The sequence below is a fragment of the Triticum urartu genome, chromosome 6, assembly GCF_003073215.2.
Source record: "Triticum urartu cultivar G1812 chromosome 6, Tu2.1, whole genome shotgun sequence".
Classification (NCBI taxonomy): Eukaryota; Viridiplantae; Streptophyta; class Magnoliopsida; order Poales; family Poaceae; genus Triticum; species Triticum urartu.
Genome location: NC_053027.1, coordinates 236,661,825 through 236,670,182, shown reverse-complemented (window position 1 = coordinate 236,670,182; position 8,358 = coordinate 236,661,825).

Below are 8,358 nucleotides of genomic sequence, written 5' to 3'. Positions count from 1 at the left end.
TTCATTATTATTCTCAATCAAAGTAGACAAAGGCATATCATTAGGATCAGAAGAAATAATATTATTAGCAAACAATGTCATAACTTCATCCATATTTCCTTTCAAACATTAATTTCTTCTATTGCATGCACCTTTTTACTAGTAGATCTTTCAGTGTGCCATTGAGAATAATTAACCATAATATTATCTAGGAGCTTAGTAGCTTCCCCTAAAGTGATTTCCATAAAAGTGCCTCCCGTGGACGAATCTATAAGATTTCTAGAAGCAAAATTCAATCCGGCATAAATTTTTTGTATAATCATCCAAAGATTCAAACCATGTGTAGGGCAATTACGTATCATTAAATTCGCCCTCTCCCAAGCTTGTGCAACATGTCCATGATCAAGTTGCTTAAAATTCATAATATCGGTTCTAAGAGAGATGATCTTAGCGGGAGGAAAATACTTAGAGATAAAAGCTTCTTTGCACTTATTCCATGAATCGATACTATTTAGGCAAAGACGAAAACCAAGTTTTAGCACGATCTCTAAGCGAAAAAAGGAATAGCTTCAATTTAACAATATCATTATCGACATCTTTCTTCTTTTGCATATCACACAAATCAACAAAGCTATTCAGATGGGTAGCAGCATCTTCACTAGGAAGGCCGGAAAACGGATCTTTCATGACAAGATTCAGCATCGGTAAGGGGAGCAATCGGAGTGCGAATAGAATCATTATTATTGGTATTAGAAAAGTCACACAATTTAGTATTATCTTGAGCCATCATGGCAAACAATCCAACGCACAAGCACACAAGAAGCAAGCGAAAAGAGACGAACTAGAAAAGAGAAGGGGAATGGAAAAAGAGGGCGAATAAGACGGCAAGGGTGAAGTGGGGGAGAGGAAAATGAGAGGCAAAAGGCAAATAATGTAATGCGAGGGATAAGAGTTTGTGATGGGTACTTGGTATGTCTTGACTTGTGCATAGATCTCCCGGGCAACGGCGCCAGAAATCCTTCTTGCTACCTCTTGAGCACTGCGTTAGTTTTCCCTTGAAGAGGAAAGGGTGATGCAGCAAAGTAGCGTAAGTATTTCCCTCAGTTTTTGAGAACCAAGGTATCAATCCAATAGGAGACTACACGCAAGTCCCTCGTACCTACACAAACAAATAAGAACCTCGCAACCAACGCGATAAAGGGGTTGTCAATCCCTTCATGGTCACTTACGAGAGTGAGATCTGATAGAGATAATAATAATAAGATAAATAGTTTTGGTATTTTTATGATATAGATTGAAAGTAAAGGTTGCAAAGTAAAATAGATTGGAAACTTATATGATAAAAGATAGACCGGGGGGCCATAGGTTTCACTAGTGGCTTCTCTCAAGATAGCATAAGTATTACGGTGGGTAAACAAATTACTGTCGAGCAATTGATAGAAAAGTGCATAATCATGAGTATCGAGGCATGATCATGTATATAGGCATCACGTCCGTGACAAGTATACCCAAATGATTCTCCATCTACTGCTATTACTCCACATATTGACTGCTATCCACCTTGCATCTAGAGTATTAAGTTCATAAGAACAGAGTAATGCATTAGGCAAGATGGCATGATGTAGAGGGATAAACTCAAGAAATGTGATAAAAACCCCATCTTTTTATCCTCAATGGCAACAATACAATACGTGCCTTGCTTCCCCTGCTGTCACTGGAAAGTACACCGCAAGATTGAACCCCAAGCTAAGCACTTCTCCCATTACAAGAAAGATCAATCTAGTAGGCCAAACCAAGCTGATAATTCGAAGAGACTTGCAAAGATAACCAATCATACATATAAGAATACAGAGAACAACCAAATATTCTTCATAAATAATCTTGATCACAAACCCACAATTCACCGGATCTCGGCAAACACACCGCAAAAAAGAGATACATCAAATAGATCTCCAAGAAGATCGAGGAGAACTTTGTATTGAGATCCGAAGAGAGAGAGAAGAAGCCATCTAGCTAATAACTATGGACCCGCAGGTCTGAAGTACACTACTCACACATCATCAGAGAGGCTATGGTGTTGATGTAGAAGCCCTCCATGATGGATTCCCCCTCTGGCGGAGCTCTGGAAAAGGCCCCAAGATGGGATCTCTTGGGTACAGAAGGTTGCGGCGGTGCAAATAGGGTTTCGTGGTGCTCCTGGCTGTTTTCGGGGTATATGGACATATATAGGAGGAAGAAGTAGGTCGGTGGAGCCACGAGGGGCCCACGAGGGTGGGGGCGCGCCCAGGGGGGCAGGTGCGCCTCCCTACCTCGTGGTCTCCTCGTTGATTTATTGACATCCACTCCAAGTCCTCTGGATCACGTTTGTTCCAAAAAATAACTCTCCCGAAGGTTTCATTCCTTTTGGATTCTGTTTGATATTCCTTTTCTGTGAAACACTAAAATAGGCAAAAAAAATTAACAATTTTCACTAGGCCTTGGGTTAGTAGGTTAGTCCCAAAAATAATATAGAAGTGTATAAATAAGCCCATTAACATCCAAAGCAGATAATATAATAGCATGGAACAATCAATAGATACGTTGGAGACGTCTCAACCTAGCTCTTGATTGTTGTTACTTGTCCTTAACTCGCCGCCGATCGTCCCTTTATATACATAGGTTGACGCCTAGCGGCTTACAGAGTCCCGGCCGGCTCATACACAACGTGTCCGGCTCAGTGACTAACTAATCTTGCCTTACAATACATGTTATACATGTGTGGCGGTTCATCCTCTTGGGCCTCAAGTCGCCTCTGGGTCTTGGGCCGTCAATGGGCTTGTATGAGCCGCCATCTTCATTGGTAAGTCGCCCATGGTATGGCCCGGCCCCTCCTGGGCGGTTCATAACCTATAGTTATATCCCCAACATTAGGACCCAGGTTGATTTGAACTTGTTCATATCAATCTTCAATACCGTGTTTGATAATTTTGCTGTACCCCGCCATGACGTCAGCTCACCGAATTTTCTTAAACCGCCATGACGTCATTTCGCATTAATTTTGCGCGAGGCCCAAAACATCTTAACTGGTCCTTATTTTATTGAGCATCCCGAAAACCGAGGCATCCATATAGCCACATGAGGACTTCGGCCTCCTCGATTCCCGTGCATGCCTTGTATCCACCCTCTTATAAATAGGGACACCGGTCTTTTCCATTTCCCCCCTTTGCCTCATCGCCTTCGTGTTCCTCTTGCTTCTCCTCTGCCCCCCGAGCTCCGCCGCCGCGATCTCCGACTACTGCATCAACTCAGGCAGCTATATCGACATGTCCAGACCAGAGAACGCCGGCGCTCCACCGCAGTCCATCTGCAACCGTAAGTGTTCATCTCCTTCACCATCAGATCTTCATTAGGGTTAGACTTGTTCATCGGTGTTCTTCAACGTTTTTTGTTTTCTCCTTTAGTTCGAGCAACCCTTGATCTAAGCACAATATGAAACTTATGTGGTGCTACCTCTTGAGCACAGTGTTGGTTTTCCCTTGGAGAGGAAAGGGTGATGCAGCAAAGTAGCGTAAGTATTTCCCTCAGTTTTTGAGAACCAAGGTATCAATCCAGTAGGAGACTACATGCAAGTCCCTCGTACCTACACAAACAAATAAGAACCTCGCAAAAACGCGATAAAGGGGTTGTCGATCCCTTCATGGTCACTTACGAGAGTGAGATCTGATAGAGATAATAATGATAAGATAAATATTTTTGGTATTTTTATGATATAGATTGAAAGTAAAGATTGCAAAATAAACGGTGCCAGAAATAACTTATTGACGGGAGATTAATATAATGGAGAATAGACCCGGGGGCCATAGGTTTCACTAGTGGCTTCTCTCAAGATAGCATAAGTATTACGGTGGGTGAACAAATTACTGTCGGGCAATTGATAGAAAAAGCGAATAATTATGAGAATATCTAGGCATGATCATGTATATAGGCATCACGTCTGTGACAAGTAGACCGACTCCTGCCTGCATCTACTACTATTACTCCACACATCGACCGCTATCCAGCATGCATCTAGAGTATTAAGTTCATAAGAACAGAGTAACGCATTGGGTAAGATGACATGATGTAGTGGGATAAACTCAAGCAATATGATATAAACCCCATCTTTTTATCCTCGATGGCAAAAATGCAATACGTGCCATTTCCCTTTCTGTCACTGGGATCGAGCGCCGCAAGATTGAACCCAAATCTTAGCACTTCTCCCATTGCAAGAAAGATCAATCTAGTAGGCCAAACCAAATTGATAATTCGAAGAGACTTGCAAAGATAACCAATCATACATAAAAGATTTCAGAGAAGAATCAAATATTGTTCATAGATAGACATGATCATAAACCCACAATTCATGGGGTCTCGACAAACACACCGCAAAAAGAGTTACATCGAATAGATCTCCAAGAAGATCGAGGAGAACTTTGTATTGAGATCCAAAGAGAGAGAAGAAGCCATCTAGCTAATAGCTATGGACTCGAAGGTCTGAAGTAAACTACTCACACATCATCGGAGGGGCCATGGAGTTGATGCAGAGGCCCTCCGTGATCAATGCCCCCTCCGGCGGAGCTCCGGAAAAGGCCCCAAGATGGGATCTCTTGGGTACAGAAGGTTGCGGTGGTGGAAATAAGGTTTCGTGGTGCTCCTGGATGTTTTCGGGGTATATGGATATATATAGAAGGAAGAAGTAGGTCGGTGGAGCCACGAGGGGCCCACGAGGGTGGAGGGCGCGCCCCCTGCCTTGTGGCCTCCTTGTTGATTTCTTGACGTCCACTTCAAGTCCCCTGGATCACGTTCGTTCAAAAAATAACTCTCCCGAAGGTTTCATTCCGCTTGATATTCCTTTTCTGTGAAACACTGAAATAGGCAAAAAACAACAATTTGCACTGGGCCTTGGATTAGTAGGTTTGTTCCAAAAATAATATAAAAGTGTATAAATAAGCCCATAAACATCCAAAAAATATAATATAATAGCATCAAACAATCAAAAATTATAGATACATTGTAGACATATCAAGCATCCCCAAGCTTAATTCATGCTCGTCCTCGAGTAGGTAAATGATAAAAACATAATTTTTTTTATGTGGAATGCTACCTAGCATAATTCTCAATGTAATTCTATTTATTGCGGCATGAATATTCAAATCCGAAAGATTCAAGACAAAAGTTTAATATTGACATAAAAATAATAATACTTCAAGCATACTAACTAAGCAATTATGTCTTCTCAAAATAACATGGCAAAAGAATGTTCATCCCTAAAAAATCATATAGTTTGGTCATGCTCCATTTTTTTCACACAAGAATACTCTCATCATGCACAACCCTGATGACAAGCCAAGCAATTGTTTCACACTTTAGTAATCTCAAACTTTTTTCAACTTTCACGCAATACATGAGCGTGAGCCATGGATATAGCACTATGGGTGGAATAGAATATGACGATGGGGGTTATGTGGAGAAGACAAAAAGGGAGAAAGTCTCACATCAACATGGCTAATCAATGGGCTAGGGAGATGCTCATCAATTGATGTCAATGCAAGGAGTAGGGATTGCCATGCAACGGATGCACTAGAGCTATAAATGTATGAAAGCTCAACAAAGGAAACTAAGTGGGTGTGCATCCAACTTGCTTACTCACGAAGACCTAGGGCATTTGACGAAGCCCATTGTTGGAATATACAAGCCAAGTTCTATAATGAAAAATTCCCACTAGTATATGAAAGTGACAAAACAAGAGACTCTCCATCATAAAGATCATGGTGCTACTTTGAAGCACAAGTGTGGAAAAAAGGATAGTAGCATTGCCCCTTTTTATTTATTTTTCTTTTTTTGGGCCTTCTTTTGGGGGGGGGCAATGCTCTATTAATGATGATAATCACACTTCTATTTATTTACAACTCAATGATTACAACTCGATACTAGAACAAAGTGTGACTCTATATGAATGCCTCTGGTGGTGTACCGGGAAGGGCAATGAATCAAGAGTGACATGTATGAAAAATTATAAACGGTGGCTTTGCCACAAATACGATGTCAATTACATGATCATGCAAGGCAACATGATGATGATGATGTGTGTCATGATAAATGGAATGGTGGAAAGTTACAAGGCAATATATCTCGGAATGGCTATGGAAATGCCATAATAGGTAGGTATGGTGGCTGTTTTGAGGAAGATATAAGGAGGTTTATGTGTGACAGAGCGTATCATATCATGGGGTTTGGATGCACCGGCAAAGTTTTCACCAACTCTCAAGGTGAGAAAGGGCAATGCACGGTACCAAAGAGGCTAGCAATGATGGAAGGGTGAGAGTGCGTATAATCCATGGACTCAACATTAGTCACAAAGAACTCACGTACTTATTGCAAAAATCTACAAGTCATCAAAAAACAAGCATTACGCGCATGCTCCTAGGGGGGTAGATTGGTAGGAAAAGACCATCGCTCGTCCCCGACCGCCACTCATAAGGAAGACAATCAAATAACACCTCATGTTTCAAATTTGTTACACAACGGTCACCATATGTGCATGCTACGGGACTTGCAAACTTCAACACAAGTATTTCTCAACTTCACAACTACTCAACAAGCACACTCTAATATTACCACCTTTATATCTCAAAACAATTATCAAGTATCAAACTTCTCCTAGTACTCAATGCACTTTTTATGGAAGTTTTTATTATACCGATCTTGGATGCCTATCATATTAGGACTAAATTCATAACCAAAGCAAATTACCATGTTGTTCTAAAGGACTTTCAAAATAATATAAGTGAAGCATGAGAGATCAATAATTTCTATAAAATAGAACCACCATCGTTCTCTAAAAGATATAAGCGAAGCACTAGAGCAAAATTATCTAGCTCAAAAGATATAAGTGAAGCACATAGAGTATTCTAATAAATTCTGATTCATGTGTGTCTCTCCCAAAAGGTGTGTACAGCAAGGATGATTGTGGTAAACTAAAAAGCAAAGACTCAAATCATACAAGACGCTCCAAGCAAAACACATATCATGCTTAGAATAAAAATATAGCCTCAAGTAAAGTTACCGATAAAAGAAGACGAAAGAGGGGATGCCTTCTGGGGCATCCCCAAGCTTAGGCTTTTGGTTTCCCTTGAATTTTATCTTGGGGTGCCTTGGGCATCCCCAAGCTTAGGCTCTTGCCACTCCTTGTTCCACAATCCATCAAATCTTTACCCAAAACTTGAAAACTTCACAACACAAAACTTAAACAGAAAATCTCATGAGCTCCGTTAGTAAAAGAAAACAAACCACCACTTAAGGTACTGTAATGAACTCATTCTTTATTTATATTGGTGTTAAACCCACTGTATTCCAACTTTTCTATGGTTCATACACTCAAATACTAGCCATAGATTCATCAAAATAAGCAAACAACACACGAAAAACAGAACCTGTCAAAAAACAGAACAATATGTAGCAATCTGTAGGTTTCGAATACTTCTGGAACCCCAAAAATTCTAAACTAAATTGCTGGACGTGAGGAATTTATCTATTAATCATCTTAAAAAAGAATTAACTAAATAGCACTCTCCAGTAAAAAAATGGCAGCAAATCTCGTGAGCGCTAAAGTTTCTGTTTTTTACAGCAAGACCGCAAAGACCTTCCCCAAGTCTTCCCAAAGGTTCTACTTGGCAAAAACACTAATTAAAAGCATAAAACCACATCTAAACAGAGGCTAGATGAATTATTTATTACTAAACAGAATCAAAAAGCAAGGAACAAAAATAAAATTGGGTTGCCTCCCAACAAGCGCTCTCGTTTAACGCCCCTAGCTAGGCATAAAAGCAAAAAATAGATCTAGGTATTGCCATGATAATGATAAGGTAAATCGCGAAAACTCATCTCATACTCTCTACGTTCAGCAGCAAGCTTTCTTTGTGGCAAGCAAAAGTAATCAAAAGGGCTAAATTTGATGGGACAAAAGTCCCCAAGATCAAGCTCGGGAGGTATTGGTTCCTCCTTTGGCCCCTCATATTGCACAACCAATTCATTATTATAAGCATTCTTTTGGCAAAAAGTCATGAGCTTTTGTTCAAGGAAAAAACCTAACCCATTGTTCTGGATAGCAAAATTATCATTAAGTTCAGAGATCATGTTAATAAGAACATCGGTAGGAACCTTTTTTTCTAAGGTTTTCATTAAAAGCAACATGATCTAAAGATCATAAACGCATAATGTCTTCTTGATAAAAAGGATTGCTTCTATGGGAGGACGGCCGGCATCCACCCTATAATGCGCAAAAATTTCATTCGCCTCTTTTATTATTAATCTGAACTCATGAGCTAAAAAGATGGTCGCTGCTCGCTTAACAGAAGAATG